Genomic DNA, 15,680 nt, shown 5'->3' with positions numbered 1-15,680 from the left:
ATTCATTTTAAACTATGATTAGTTTATTTCATTTTATGAATATGTTACAGCATATTATTCCTTCTCCTGTAGATGAAAATTTGGTTTGTTTCCAGTTTTTTTATGTTGTTATAACAATAGTACTGTGGCAGAATTTATCATGCATTTCTTGACACGTATGTGCAAGAGTATTTGTTGAGAAGTATAACCAGGAGTGGAATTGTTTCCTTTCAGGTAAGTCCATCTGAAACTTTATAAGGAATGCAAGTGTTTTCCACAATGTTTTTTCCAGTTTACTATTTCATCAGCAGTGTATGACAGTTTCTGTTGCTTCCTATTTTTATTATTTATTTTTAAGATTTTATTTATTTATTTTTAGAGGGAAGGGAGGGAGATAGAGAGAGAGAGAGAAACATCAATGTGCGGTTGCTGGGGGTCATGGCCTGCAACCCAGGCATGTGCCCTGACTGGGAATCGAACCTGCGACACTGCTTCATATTTTTATTAGCACTCTTGATGATATCATACTTCTAAATGCTTATTGATCTGTAGGTGTAAAAAAAATATCTCATTGTGGTTTTCATTCGCATTTCCTTCATTACTGATGATGGACCTGTCGCCTGATGAGGGTGAGCAACTTTTCACGTCATTGGCCGTTCACGTTTCCTCTTCCATAAAAGACTTTTTAATATGATTTCTTTTTATTGGATGTTTGGTTGCCCCATAGTGTAAAGCTCTTTTTAGTAAATCATATGCAGTAGGTGTTCTGTAAGTCTTATCTTGAAGAAGTCTTTCTCGGGGCTTTCTGACCTGCTTCAGTTTGGATTTGAAGCAGCTGCGTAGCGAAAGCTCACCATCGTCCTAAGGGTTGCTTTTACTTTTCTCCTTTGTGAAGTCACCTGTTTGCTGGACCCCATGCTTTTTTCTTTCTTGGTTCATCTCACTGTTTTGGTGAACCTCTTCCTGAGGAAGAGGGCCTGGGAAATATATTTGTTGAGGCCTTGCACACGTGAAAATGGCTCTATTCTATTTTCATTGCCTAATGGATAGTGTGGTTGGATAGAAATGTAGGCTGGAAGTAATTTCCTTCAGAACGTTGAAGGCATTGCTCCATTGCCCTCTAGCTTCTAGTGTTGCTCTTGAGAATGCTAATGCCACTCTAGTTTAAAACCCATTTTTATTTTTTCTCTACTTTTTGTTGGTCCCCCTTCTCTCTGGAAGCTACGATTTTTCTTACTTTTGATCCCAGTATTCTGAAACTTGACCATGTTATGTCTTGGGGTGGTTATTTTTATAAACACAGTGTTAGCTCTTCAACGTGGATGCTTGCTTTTGGGCAAGTTCATGAAATTATTTCTTCAATTGTTTCTTCCTCTGTTTTCTCTTTTTTCCTCTGGCATGTCTGTTATGTAGATGCCGAGTCTCCTGGATCACCTTTAATGTCCTCATTCTCTCCTTTCACCTTTGTTTTTGTTAAAAAGGAGAACTAAAAGTTTATTTTACTTTTCATATACATGTGTATAATTAATGAAGAAAGTTTGAAGAACTTTTGAGGTCTATTATAAATATAATGAACTAATGATATATATGGTCCTTCAACAAGTGGGGTTCTGCTTAATTTTTTCTGATATATTTTCTATTTACTAATTCTTATGGGCCTCATCTCTTTTTTAAAAGTTGTCACTGTGGTTTTTTTCAGTTGTTGTATTTCTCATGTCTAGTTTTTTTAAGACTCTCCCTTAAGAAGGGAGAAAAGGGAATGGAGTGTTCTGGGAGCCACTAGTTGTCCTGGGGATTGAATACACCGTAGGTGTTTAGGAAGTGGTAGTAGTGAAGAAATAGAAAGCTGTTGATTTCTTCCTTTTGATTTGTGTGTCCCCTGCCTTGACGAGCCAGTTGTGCGTGGACATGTGTGTATTGTGTAGGAACGCTAGCTAGAAAGAAGAAAGGGCCTTAACGGGGTGTAGGCGCAGTGAGGGGGGCCCACAGAGAGGAGACATCCTTCTCTGTGGGATCGGGGAAGTGTGCCCGTGGCACTCGCACTTGCTTTGGAGGATGGGTGTGATCTGGGCACGATGGACATTCCGGACAAAATGACAGTGAACAGTGACAAGAAGAAGACAGCCACAGGTGCTGGTGTGAAATTGCAGCAGGTGTCGCTTGCCCGACACTGTAGGGTGTGTGTGGGAGGAGGACAGGCGATGGTTGGGATGGAGACAGGGTGTAGAAAGACGGCTGCAGGTCGGGTTTGGGGAGGGTGGCCGGCTGCTGGTCTGGGAGTCAGAAGGATTGGGCATTGCTTTGAGGAACGTGCGTTCAGTTGGGAGATACTAGAGGCTGGGTAACTCAGTTCAGGCCATAGGCGGCAGGGGCCTATTCATTTTCTTACGTAGAATTGCTTTTCTGTGCTTTGCCACATTTTGGGCACTGTTTTTGTATAGATCACATTTTATTTATTTTTTTATTCTGGTGACTAGTTCCGACATCTCACACTGGAGTGTCAGACAGTGGAAGGCAGAGAGCGTGCGGAGTACGTCTTTGTAGTGTTACGTCTAGTGTGACAGCTCCCGGACTCGACCCCTCTCCTGCGGTGGGCTCCTTGGCTGAGTAATTCTAACTTCCCAAGTGGTGGAGGGAAAAAGTGGTTTCTGTCTTTTGACTTTTCTCTTTCCTCTTTCCTCTCTTTTATTTCATATTCTTGTCCATCCCGTGCTTTTCTCTCTTCTACTTTTCTTGTCCCTTTTAAAAGAAGTGTTTTATATCTTAATTCTTTGCTATGTTTTCTTGTTTGTTTGGTTTGCTTAGTTTATTTCACACTATGTTGTTTTGATTTATTACAAAGGTCAATCAATATTTGATATCTTCCGTTCCTAGCAGTATTTCATGAGGTTTGAAATGATCATGATGAAAGTTATTACATAATGCCAGTTTGCCGTGGATCAGATTGCACTTATTACTCTTATGGCTTTCCCGTTCTTGGCCCAGGATCCAATCAAGTTGTAGGTGTTTTTTCGGAAGGATGATATTTAAATACAAGTTTTGGAAAGTTTGGTATGTTATCAGACCACGGAAGGAGGGTCGCCTCTTGGTTCTGCAGTCGTACGGTTCTTGGTGGCGCCAGCATGGAGACAGGACTGCATGCGGGTGTCCGAATGAGGACCGTTACAAAGCACGGAGTATGAGTGAGTGCCCTGTGGTGCACGGCAGAAATACTGCTAAGTGGCTTTTGTTGCTTATTATGTGTATTTTTTTAATGAAAGAAGCTGAAATATTCATCACGTTTTCATCTATTTTTGGTTACTCTAGCGATAGACACCTGCAGTATTTATCATCCACAAGGATTTAATAAATGTGAAATAAGTCAGCCGGAGTGGAGTTGGGATGACTCGGCAACACACAAAACTCAGGGTCTTATGAACTTCATTGTTCCGCCTGACGCCGCGAGCCCTGCTGAAGAGCAGCTGGGGCGGCGGAACGGTAATAACACAAACAACTAATTGAGGAGCTTCGGGGTAAGCTCCGTGGATTTGCCGTGGCTCACTGTTTTCTTTTTCTACAAACACCAAGTCTCAGCCTAATGAGGGTGTTTTGTCCTCCCCGGACGATCTCATGTTTCTGGCCCCCTCCCCACCCCCCCTCAACTCTCTCCTGCCTTCCCCTTTGGGTTCTCAGTGCTCTCTGTGTTCCGGAGCATTTTGGCTCACAGGTGCAGTTTGGTCCGGCTGAGAGGGTTCTCGTGCCTTCTCTGTGTTCTTGGAGAGCAGCGCTGTGCCTGGTGGTGGAGACTCGGGTGCGGTGGCTGCTCTCTGAGCTACCAGACCGATCAGTTAGTTGCTCAGTCACAGGGAAGGGCACTCACGTAACGTGGGTTAAGTCCAAATACAAGACTTTGTCTGGGCACACATTTCTAAATGACATTGCTTTCAGCCTTGTACAGCTTTTTTAAAAAGTTTTGTTCCTAATTTCATTGTAAATGTCTGCAAGCAAAGGCCGACTTTTCAGCTTTGATTCTTGACAGTTCCTTGGTCACTCACTGCATAGAGATAATTAGTGTTTGAGGGTAACGTCTTCTGGACCCTAATTTACATCTCAACAAGGACAAAAGATAGAACTCAGGTCTTCTTTCTTGGGCCCATTGGAGAAGCCACCCATGTCCAGTATCTTTCGAGACTCTGGGCATGGAAGAATTTTTAACTGTATGATTCAGTGATTTTTAGTAAAGGTATAGATTTGCGCAACCACTACTATAGTCAGGGTTAGAATATTCCTTCCCCCTAAAGATCTCTCAGACCTTAGAGTTCTTTGGAATGCAAATCATACCTCAGAAAACTGTGGTAAATACAGACATGGATAAGAAAGAAAAAACAGACCCTTTAAACAGGCTTTCATTTGAATACTTGCCTCTTCCTTAAGAAAGGTGCTCAGGTCTGGGGTGAGAAAGGCACCCACAGGTCCTGCAGTCGGGGGGAGGAGCCGTGGCTGACTGGTTACGTCATGTCATGGTTGTACAAAGGGAGGGGTCCGAGTGTTTGGAGGGCTGGAGTTTTTTCCTCTCCGTCAGCTGTGTTTCGGGTCCAGTGCGGGTTCCGGAGTCACACACTCCTGCCTCACTCAGGTTGCCTTCCAGTGACGATGGTCGGGTTACTGAGTACCCTGGCTGAGAGCAGTCGGGTCTGATGCCTCCTCCCAAGCTTGCAGCAGGGCCTCCTATCCTGGGCACGGCCCGGGAGGTGGGGCAGGACGTGGTCTGTAGAGGGCTGCCCCTTGGGGGAGGCTGAGAAACACCTCCAAGTGCGGCCGGCCGTGCTGAGGAGTTGAACTGCTGTGCTTCACGGATACTGGTTTGCTCACCTCGTGAGGGTTTCTGACTTCCCCTAAAGCAAAACCTCAAGCATTTGAGATTGTAAGTCCTCTATACTCATGGGATAAAGGGAGTATTCCAAATAAATAGCTCGCGCAGTCGGGGATCAGTGCTTGGTGCGTGACAGAGCCCTTGAGTGACATGATGCTACTGACCTCGCCGGCCCCAAGCGGAGGAAAACGGTCTTCGGGGGGAATGGGAAGGGGTGCAGTGGGGGGTGCTCAGAGGGGCCACAGGCTCTCCTTGATACAGCGCTGTTACCTGGGGAACTTAGGTAGCTCCCACAAGTGTGGCAGTTGGATCTTGTGGAGAAGACAGTGTGGAGAGTCCCCTACCTGAAAGATTTTGTTGTCCTGTGAGGTTCCATCTGGACCTGTGAGATGCTTTTGGAAGGTAGTCAGTGGACTTTCCCAGCTGTTACGTTGCCATAAAACTGCCTGTCTTTCTTTCCAGTTCCCAAGGTCCTCTGTGTTCTGGGAGAATCAAGGCATTGATACGTGGAAAGATACACTCACTATATTGACCGCTCGAGGGGCAGATATGTGCAAATTGCATGATACATTCCTAAGCCCTAACTGGATGAGACTGATAATCTTATGCAGGGTTGCTTCTGGAGAAGAAGTGAGGACTGGAGCCATCGTCATTGCTGAGGACCTGTCCCCACAGTGAGAGTGGGCGTCGGCCGCTGGACACGCAGGGGCCGTTCGTTGGCATTTGAGACGTCCGTGTGCAGCCTGGTACCTGAGAAGCCTGCACGTCAGTAATCGGCTTGACCTTACGTTAAGGGGTTTTTCACGTTGCCTTTCAGTTTCTCCTTGCTCCGGCATGAGGTTGGGTTTTCGAGGAGAAGGAAGAGGGGCTGCTGTCGCCTGTACAGAAAGCGATGTTGTTCTGGTGGAGGTGGAAGCCCTTAGGTGTGAATTAAGGGACTGCTGAGCTTCACAGACTGTGGTTTTTGCAGTGGGGGTGGGGGCTGGGTTTCACAGGCACTTGTTCCTGGGGAGGCAGGGAAGTGAGCCTTGGCCACAGCCTGTGATCCGTTTTCATCCAGGATATGCTGCGGATGGGTAGACACACGAGACTCAGAGGATCTTGATTTTTAGCATCCATCAGCTGGCTGGTTTTTTTTAAAAGTAGAAGACAGTGCTTTATTAACTTGACCTTTTTCTGGCCTAACATTGAAAGACATTACATTTTTTGGAAATTGGCTTCATCCATCCATTGTTCCAATGTTTGCAGATTCTTCGATGGGATGGGCTACTTCTCATTATGTTACCATTGCAATTAAATGGGCCTTTGAAGATCATTTTATCGACTTTTGAATCTGTTCAGTTGGTCAGCCAATTAGTCAATCAATCGACCAGTCCATCTGTCTACCCCCTTCTTTCTTTCCCAGTGTTTCAGTGGCAGTTTAACCTGATGGATTTAGGCCAGGGTGACTTCCTTCTTGTACTTGAGTGATTGCTAGCTGGCGGGTCCCTCTCGGGAGGAGAGACGGGAAAGAAGGCTACTGAATCTTCAGCTATTTTATAGGAATGAAGGACTGATGCTTCATTATGTTTTATAGGCAGTCAGAAAGTGTTAAAAAGCATATTTCTGGTGTAATGGAATGGGTACTGGGTTAGGATCAGGAGAGCTGCACTCTGCTCTTGGCTGTGCTGTTGTCCTTCTTAGCCATGAAACCTCAGGGCGGGCCATTCTTCTGGATGCACTTCGCCAGCACCGTTCCGGGCAGGGGCCGTCGATGGGGTTTTAGCGAGCTGCTCAGACACCAAGGAGGTCTCATGTGGACTGCTGGCGTTCACAAGAGGCCCGCTGTAGTAGGGGGTTTGGTCGCAGGCAGTATGGAAAGACCCAGCGTCAGCGACACCTGGCAGGCAGCAGTTGGCCGTGTTTCGTAGAGAGGGGGCAAGGGGTCAAAGACAATAATACATTTTCCTGGGAGAACAAGTTTGGAATAGAAGCCAAGAATCTGGTTTCAGAGCCTGGGTGTTCTGAACCTGGGTGTTCTGAAACCAGGATGCAAGGTAATGGACAGGTAGACAGGCCGGATAGATGGACTCTGAACATACCGTGCTTCTGCCGTGGGGGTCACTCAGTGCCCCGAAGGACTGGGAGGGAGTTAAGTCTTCAGATGATGGCCACTGGCATCAGCTGTTGGGTTGAGGGAGGAAACAGGGGCAAGGGGATCTAAGAAATCTAGATGAATTTATTCATTAGTATTTGTTTTTTTTTCACATTCTATTTACTAAACTAATGTCCTTAACAAGTTGTGGATGACAGAATCGCCTACTTCGGATCAGAAAAGAATGCACACTCAGGCTCTCCTCTCAAAGGCTTGATCAGGCAGCTGAGGGTGGGACCCTAGCGTCTGTTCTGATAACGGCCTCTGCAGGGAATTCTTATCCTCCCTACTCCTCCTCCCTTGAGCTTGCTTCTGCTAAAGCTCTGGGAGGTTAAATAAAATGAGTGGGAGACGTCCTTTCCTTTGAAGCTGCCCCAGGGAAGCGTAGGAATAACTTACTCGACCTGTCGCCTCCTCCTCCCTCGCACTGGTGACGGCCGCCTGGAGGCTGGGCTGAGTGGGCTGCGGGGCTGAGCCCATCAGGGGAGGACCGGTGTGTGACACGGGCGTGGCGGTAGCGGGGCTGGGTGTTTCTCTTCTCTTGCTGAGCCATGTGAGGGTGTGTGTGTGTGTACATACTCCCCCCATGTTTAGGGATACAGTTGATGTATGTGTATTGGTCGTGTATCCTACAACCTTACCGAACCTGATTATTAATTCTATTCTAGTAGATTTTCAGCAGAATCTTTTGGACTTTTTTTTTCTCTTATCCACCCTATATCTTCTTTATAGGCAACTTGGACCAAACTCATTTAACCACTTAATTGCGTATGTGACATCTCCCAAGTCTGTGCTCTGTGAGTCACACGTGGGCCACAGGGCTGTTACACACCTGCCCACAGAACACCCCCTCCTGGATAGCTACTCACAGGTACCTTATACTCATTATTTCCTTACTATGTTAATCGTACTTCACCTCCATACCTGCATGTTCTTCTGTGTTCCCAGATCTCAATTTATATCGTTTCCTCCAGGCCAAAACCTGGGATTCACTTCCGATAACTCTCTTAACTCATTTTTATGAATCTTTAAGACTTGTTGATTTTCCTTCTTTAATATATCTCGAATATGTCTCCTCCTCTCCATTTCTGCTGCCTCCCTTACAGTCCAGGCACTCATTACTTCTTATCCAATTTATTACCAGCGGTGTTCCCTGCTTCCCGTCTGGTCCTTCTCTGATTGGTTTTCTGTTGTGTTTGCAGCGACGAACACTGGTCTTAAAATGCAAGTCGGAGCTTAAAAATTCATCTCTCATTTCCTTTACCTCTGGGGTAGGGCTACAGCTCCTCAGTTTAGTATGAAAGGCCTTTTCAGTTCGGCCTTTTAACTCCTCCCATCTCGGGTCACACCCATTCACGTTTCTTTGCTCCAGGCCAGCGATCAGCACACGTTCCGGTAAAGGGTCAGGCGGTCTCTGTCGTGATTACACACTCTTCCATGGCAGCATGGGAGTGGCTGCAGACAGTATGTGAATGGATGCTGTGACTTGTTCCAGTAAAGCTTTGTTTACGAAAATAGCTGGCGGGCCAGGTCGGGGGCGGAGCCTGTGGTTTGCTGACTCCTGCTCCAGGTGACTTTGGACAGGTGTGAGCTCTTGCGTTTCTCAGTGTGACTTTGCTCTTTCAAGGCTTTCTGCTCCTGCTTGTTTTTCCTCTGCCTAGAATGTCCTTCTTGTTTCTTCTTCTCATCTCTCTGTTATATAATGTTTGGCTGGGGCTGACCCTTTAGAGCCCATCCTTATGTTGAAGAGAGAATCCATTGATTTAATTCAGCGGACAGTAATCTGTGAGGCTGTGGCCCGGCTGAGGACAGGCGCCGTGTCCTGTCACCATGTCATCCGTGGCCGTGACAGCGCTCTCTCCGCATGGAGTGTCTGCCAGTAAGCTGTGGTGCAGTCATTCCCACTCGCTCGGCTTTGTCAAAACGTATAAAAAGGGAAGAAGCAATAGTGATGTGATAGAACAGAAACTCTATGGCGGGCAGGAATTCTATCTGTTCCGGTAAAGGGCCGGAACTGTGTTATTTGTAGCTCTGCTTTCGGCTCTGAGAACAGGGCCTGGCAAGCAGGGTGCTCAGTAAATGTTTGTTGAGTGAGTGAGCGAGCGAGCGAGAGCCTGGCTTCAGCAGAGTGCAAGTTGAAGAGCTCAGATGGCACAGCTGTGTGAGTGAAAGGTCGGAAACAGGCTTTTTCAGGCCTTTCCTAGGTGAAATTGCAGTCTCGCTGACCCGCACGCCTGTAAATGGCTTCGGGGCGGGGAGGTGGGGTGGCCTGACGCAGCAGTGGGGCCTCGCTTCTCCGACTGAATCCATTCTGGAGACTCTGAGAAGGGATTTGTTCAAACCCAGAATCTTTTTTTTCTTGTTGCTCGAGAGACACGTGCCTGACCACACGGATACCAGCATGGAAGGGGTGTCAGGTAGAGAATCGGGACCCGAAGTTTCATTAGACCACCGAGACGTTTCTTCCGCCGACAGCGTGGTCAAGAGCGAATTTTTCCCGAGCCGAGGTGTTTGAGAACCAGGGTTTGACTGCAGTGCAGTGCCTTGTGGACACTTTTGGTGCCGTCTAACTGATGCTGACTTGACTTGACCTTGAAGTTAAGGTTATAATGAAGAAAATTAACTTTATGTAGTTTTTGTTGGTTATCAGACTCATCGAGTCCCAGTCTTCACAGTTCCGTAAGACACGATCATAACAGCTCTTCTGTAGACGGAGAAACCAGAGCCCCAGGAGGTTAAGGAATGTTTCTCCAGTGGTGTGGCCAGCAGGTGACCCACTCAGATCCTCGTCTCCTGCCTGTGCTCCGTGGGCTTCTCTCCGTCCTGGGGTTGGCACGCTGCAGCCTGCGGCCCGGATCTGGCCAGTTCGTGTGTTGCCTGTGAGCTGAGAATAGAGTTTACTTTGTTTCTCAGTTGTGAAAAAAAGATAAGACTAGTTTATGACCCATGAAAATTACAGGAAATTAAAATTTCCATGCCCACACATGAAATTTTATTAGAACATAGCCACACTTAAAAAAATATATTGTCTGTGCTTTTTTTGCACGATGACAGAAATAAGCGGTTGTGAAAGACACCGTATGGCCTATGTAGCTTGAAGTGTTTATCTGGTCCTTCACAGAAGGTGTTTGCTCACCTCTGTTCTGCACCACCCAGCCATCCATCTGACTATGGGTCCCATTCTGCTGGGAAGGTATCAAGTGAGGAGCATTGAACTTTATAGATTTTCCTATACCTCTTGATTCTGAATTTCAAATTACATTTTGAGGAACTTATAACCAGGTACAATTCAATTTTAAATACATTAAATGCCTAATTATCAAATTGCCAGGAAAATGAAATTTTATTACTGAACTCAGCAGTCTCTGATAGTGCCTTCTGCATCCAAGAAACGTTCTCTGGTTTTAACAACTCACCATCCACTGCAGTCCGCTGTCTTTGATGGTCCTTAAGCACGCACTGACTAAGTGCTGTGATGCTCCGTATTTTGCCTCCCATTTGACTTACCGTGAACCGCGTCCTTCAGAGCTCAGCTCACCGACTCCAGCATTGCGTGAAGCCCCGTGTTCTCGGGGTGTGGCACCCGCACAGCAGCCTCAGCATCCCCAGGGGGGTGGCTGGCAGGACAGGCTCCCGGAGCCGCCCTCTCCCTGAGAGGCTGACCTCTGTGGGAAGGGGCGCCCAGTGCTCTCTGCCCGTGCGGCCCCCGCGTGATTCTGATGCCCGGTTATTTTGGAGAACCATTGGTGGAGTCATGATTATGTATGTTTTCTTCTTATAAACTCTTTATGTAATAAAAAATGGGTTTGCAGAATTTTAAATATGGAACTAGTAAGGTTTTTTACAGTGAAGAATATTTAAGATACACTAAAGTGAATCAAAATTGGGATCATTTTTGAAATGTTCCCAAGAGTGGAGTGGCTTCCAGCTTCAGGGTTAGTGGGCGTAGTTTTTGAGCCCTTACTTTGCCAGGTATGGTCTTAAGCACTTTTTAATTTTGAGACGTGAAGTGTTTTTTCTTTCTTTCCTTTTTCCCCTTCCTTGCTGGCTGTGTTCACCAGCACAGTGGTCATTGCACGGAATGTATCGAAGTGTCTCTCCCGCTTTTTAGTATCGCAAACTTCCTTCCTTGGCTTCAAGAGGTTTTAAGCCACTAGATGGCAGAGTCTTCCAATTATTAGATGGAAGAGCCTTCTTAGCAAACCACTTGTAATTCTTGGAAACGACTTGTAGTGTCACGTGGTAGCTCTCCCAGCTCCCCAGTAGTGCATACGTGTGATGCTCGGCGGCCGCTTTCTGTCCCCCCGCCCCCTCCTTGTTACCCCCCCCCCGCCATTCTGCTCTGGCGTCCGCCCGGCATGTTCTCTCCATCAGTCACGGTTTACTTTTGTTGTCTGATACCTGTGTTCCTGCTTTGAATTTCAGACTCTTAGAATGCCCGGCTGGGAGAGAGGTCATCCATCACTTGGCTCGGTCCCTTCCTTTCCCAGGGACGGGGGGAGAATGGGAGCCTGGAGAGGTTAAGCCAAGGACAAGGGCTGTGTCTCACTTATCTTTGTGGCCCTGTCGTTCGCTGCACAGAGTGCACGGGTGGATGTGTCTTGAGTGAGGCAGCTCTGGTACGCGCTGTGAGAGTACAGGCAGTCGCCGCGCCCGGGTGGCCCAGCGGGTAGCGATGGAGGTCGATTTAAGTGACTCTTACCGTATGGAAGGTGGACGGTGGTGGTGAGTGCCCAGGAAGGGGGCAGGATGGACCATTCGCATCGTTGCCAACCCCTTTGAACTTCCTGTCCTGCTCGCCCTCCTCGCCCTGTACAGACAGACTAGAAGCACCCACTGCGTTTCTTATCTTGCCCTGAGCGCACCATTGACAAACTGGTCTCTGAGCTCTTGTGCATCAGGTTCCCTGGGCTTGGGAAGCCCTGTTCTGTCTGGGGAGTTGTTTAACTGACAGACTGTTCTCCACCGTTGCCTGGAATGGCCTTCCTTGGCCTCTTCCTCCACGCAGTCGTCTGTCCTTTGTTTCGTGCCCAGGTCAAAGGTCGTGGAAGCAAGAGGTCCTGTGCACCCACGGTCTGTGTGGACCTGTCCTTTCCCCTGGGCCGGGCGGTGCGCATTGTCACTCCTGCGTAGGGATGCATGTGGAAGGGGTCAGAGGAGGCAAGGGAGGACAGGATCCGCTCCCCTGACCGCCACGCCGTGGCCGCTGGCGAAGGACGGGGGCGCTGAACGTGGCACTGCGCACTGACTGCAGGGAGGGTTGTGCGCGGTTTATGGAGCAGGCTCCTCGGTCGCCTAGCAGGGTCCTCCTCGCTCAGCGCTCGGTTCGCGGTTGGTCAGCACCGGTGGATGCAGGGCGTAGCTGGTGGCTCTGATTCCTAGGCCCACGATGCTCTTATTTTCCACAAAATTTTGAGGTGAAAGAGTATTGGGAAAGTTAATTTCTCTCTCTCTCTCTCCCTGCTTCTCTCTCCCTCCCTCCCCTTCTCCCGTCCCTACTCCCATTTTTATTAAGAAGTTAAGCTTAACTCCCGCACACCATGGGCTTTGGCATAAAAAATTTAATTTGTACCGTGGAAATCCTGCTTTGCCTTATACTTTATAGAATAATTTTAAAACAATTATTTATTTTAAAATGTGATTCTTAAAGGAAGCGCATAAAAGCCAAACACCCTGAGTATTCAAGGAGATGCTGGCTAATCCTGCATGTAATTATTCTGGGTGGAGGAGCTTACTGCAACACAAAATACCGTGAGCCACGTAAGTTATCTTCTGTAGCGTTGTCTGTCTGTGAATGCAGTTTCTGCAACAGCCTAACAGTCATTTCAGTAGCAAACCACAGCGTGCTTAGATACAACCATTAACATATAAACTATCTCAAAATGTCACAAAACAAATTATGTGCTAATTTTATTTTCAGTATTTGACCAGACTTGTGGGTTGATGCTAAGAGTAAAAACCAATGCACGGAATTTTTTTCTCGTGGACTTCATTAATTGGAAAATATTTATGCACTTAATTTGTGAGTGTATCTTGCTGTTCCTCTTTAAATTAAAAAAAGAGAGAAAAGTGAAGGGATGCTATAATGAACACCTCAGTCCCTCCTGCCCATAATTGACAAATACTAAGGTTATCTCCTTTACTGAAGCTGTGTGTGTGTGGTGCACGGACACACGGACATATAGATGAAAGAGAGGCAGTAGCGAGGATTTCCTCCTTCCGTTTCCTTGTCTCGCTTCCCCTGTCTGGAGGCAGCCGCGCTCATGATTTCGGTGTGCGGCCCTGTGACATGTATTTTGTATTCTTATTACATTGCATACGGTTCCCTGAACAATCTACTGAGTTCGTTTACTCATGCCCTCAATTACTTAAAGTATTCCTAATTTTCCTGCACTGTAAATAGTGCACGAAACACTCTTTTACCCAGAGACAAAGACACCTGTGCAGGAATTTCTCCCGAGTGTCTGTGGGACCCAGTCTGTGCACGTGCTGCTGACGTCTGTCAGATCCCCCTTCAACTCCACATACACACGTGTGAACACACGTGCGTCCTCGTAGCTGGAGCACCGGCGTCCCCAGGCTGCCCACCGGCTGGCGGGGACGGCACATGATTGGGTCCCTCGTTCTGCCTCTTTTCCCCGTTTCTCTCCAGTCTGCCCTGACTGGAGGAGGGGTCGTTTGGAAGCAGATATTGAGTCACGTTTGTTCTTTTGGATCCTGTCATATTGTGGCCAGTTTGAGCTCTGCATGGCCACAATAGTTGTGAGAATTTTGTAAGAGGAAGTGCTTTCTAGGCACGAGACCAGGAAATAACAGATCTGCAATCTTAGCCCTTTATCTCCTTCAGTAAGTCAGGCAGCTTAAAGTTTTGTGTGTCTGTTTTTTCAACTGAAAGTTAGACACGACATCTGTCCGCTCCATGACGCAGTGCAGATTAAACGATAATGCTCAGTCCACTGGGGAAAGAATGACTCCATTGATGTAAACATATGTGTGTTGTACGTTCGTCAGATGCAAATCATTGTAGTTATCAGGATCTGCTCTGTCTTGCCTTTTGGGGGCATGTTTTATGAATGACAACTTTTCTCTTTGGAAAAAACACTGATTAAATTTGGAAATGTAGATCCTCAAAGTTACCTGTTTTGTTTCTATTTATCCAGAGAAGTTTTTCCTGATGAGCTGACTTTTGAAAAAAAAAAACTCTTTATGGCACATCGGAAGCACGTTCACAGAGAGGGCAGAATAACGGGTCTTTTCCGCCTGTCATTCCGCTCAACAGTCAGTTCACGGCCAGTCTCGTTTCATCTGCACCCCGGGCGTTCTCCTGTCTGCCCGAGCCTCAGTTATCCTGGAAAGCATGCTGTTTTCGTTAAATATTCCAGTCCTACATCTAAAAAAATAAGGGCTCCACCCCCTGGCTGGTGTGACTCCGTAGCTTGAGCACCGGCCTGTGGACCGAAAGGTCGCCGGTTCAGTTCCCAGTCAGGGCCCGCGCCTGGGTTGCCGGCCAGGTCCCTGGTTGGGGGTGTGCCAGAGGCAGCCATGTGTGTCTCTCTCACACACTGATGTTTCTGTCCCTCCTTTTCTCCCTCCCTTTCCCTCTCTCTCAAAAAATAGATCAGTAAAGTATTTTAAAAAATTTAAAAAATAAGAACTCTAAAAAACATAAACATGAAACCATTATCATATTAGAAGGTAATTAATAATCATTTGTCAATGCTGTCAAACATCCAGGTTGTGTTCTCTTTTATTCATTAATCTGCTCTCCGTTTTTCTCCTCCTCACATTCTTTTGCATACAGAGAGAGAGAGAGATAGTTCTGAAGAAACCAGGTCATTTATCCTGTAGTTCTTTCTGTCTAGATTTTTAGATTACCCATTGGTTAGACTACAACTTCGTAGTATTGTTTGAAGTGTTTTTCTTTTGTCAACTGTATTTGCTTTAAATGGGTAGTTAGACCCAGAGGAATCATATGATTTTATCTGTGGTAAATGTACCTTTTCTGGGGGGGGAGGTAATGATCTTGGTGTAGGAGAATCAAGTGAGCAGCATAGATGCATGCGCTGGTCAAGTCGTACTCTCACTGCTGGCTTGCCTGTGGACCCAGGGCTCCTCTGCCCTGGTGGGCGGGGCTAAGTGCGTCTTCCCCCTGGAGATTGGCCCGGGGTCGAGACCGCCCACACGGGCTGCTTCAGGCCGTCTTCTCAAAATGTGTTGCTTCCCATTTGCTGTGATACACACTTGGTAGAGCCGTACGTAAAAGCAACGGGAAAAGGGCTTCGTGCGACGGCTCAGGGTGTGTTTCTGCGAAGGAAGCACATTGACGATACTTGGTGAATTTTGAGATTTTGAGTTGGGCTAAGCTCCCTGTCTCCCCCTGGAAGGATTTTGTGCCGTTCGAGTTTTCCACCTGAGAGTGTGTGGTAGAGATGAGGTGTTGTGTTTGTTTGGTGTGTTGCCGTTGTTGGCTTCACAAACAGGTAACAGAAACAGAAACAGGTAAGAAAGGAAGTGGTGAAAGCCGAGGAGAGTTGGGGGAGGTGGGGCCTGGACCAGCCGCCTGAGCCCCGGGGGCTGGGAAGACACCCAGTGCGCAGTGGGGTCCGTGCTCGCTCTGACGGCTGCCAAAACACGGGCAGCAGCTAAAACAAGCGCAGGGCCTTACGGCTCTGGAGGTGACCAGTTCGCAGCGGGCCCCCCTGAGCTAGAGTCAAG

General features: G+C 47.3%; 1 protein-coding gene across 1 annotated transcript in view; it reads left to right on the top strand.

Moving 5' to 3' along the window:
• Positions 1-15,680, top strand: part of NBAS (NBAS subunit of NRZ tethering complex) — a 239,213-nt gene that overhangs the window by 20,701 nt on the left and 202,832 nt on the right. The gene's annotated exons all lie outside the window — the stretch shown is intronic.

Source organism: Phyllostomus discolor, chromosome 6, assembly GCF_004126475.2.
Source record: "Phyllostomus discolor isolate MPI-MPIP mPhyDis1 chromosome 6, mPhyDis1.pri.v3, whole genome shotgun sequence".
NCBI classification, from domain to species: domain Eukaryota; kingdom Metazoa; phylum Chordata; class Mammalia; order Chiroptera; family Phyllostomidae; genus Phyllostomus; species Phyllostomus discolor.
This window is presented reverse-complemented; position numbering and strand designations above follow the sequence as displayed.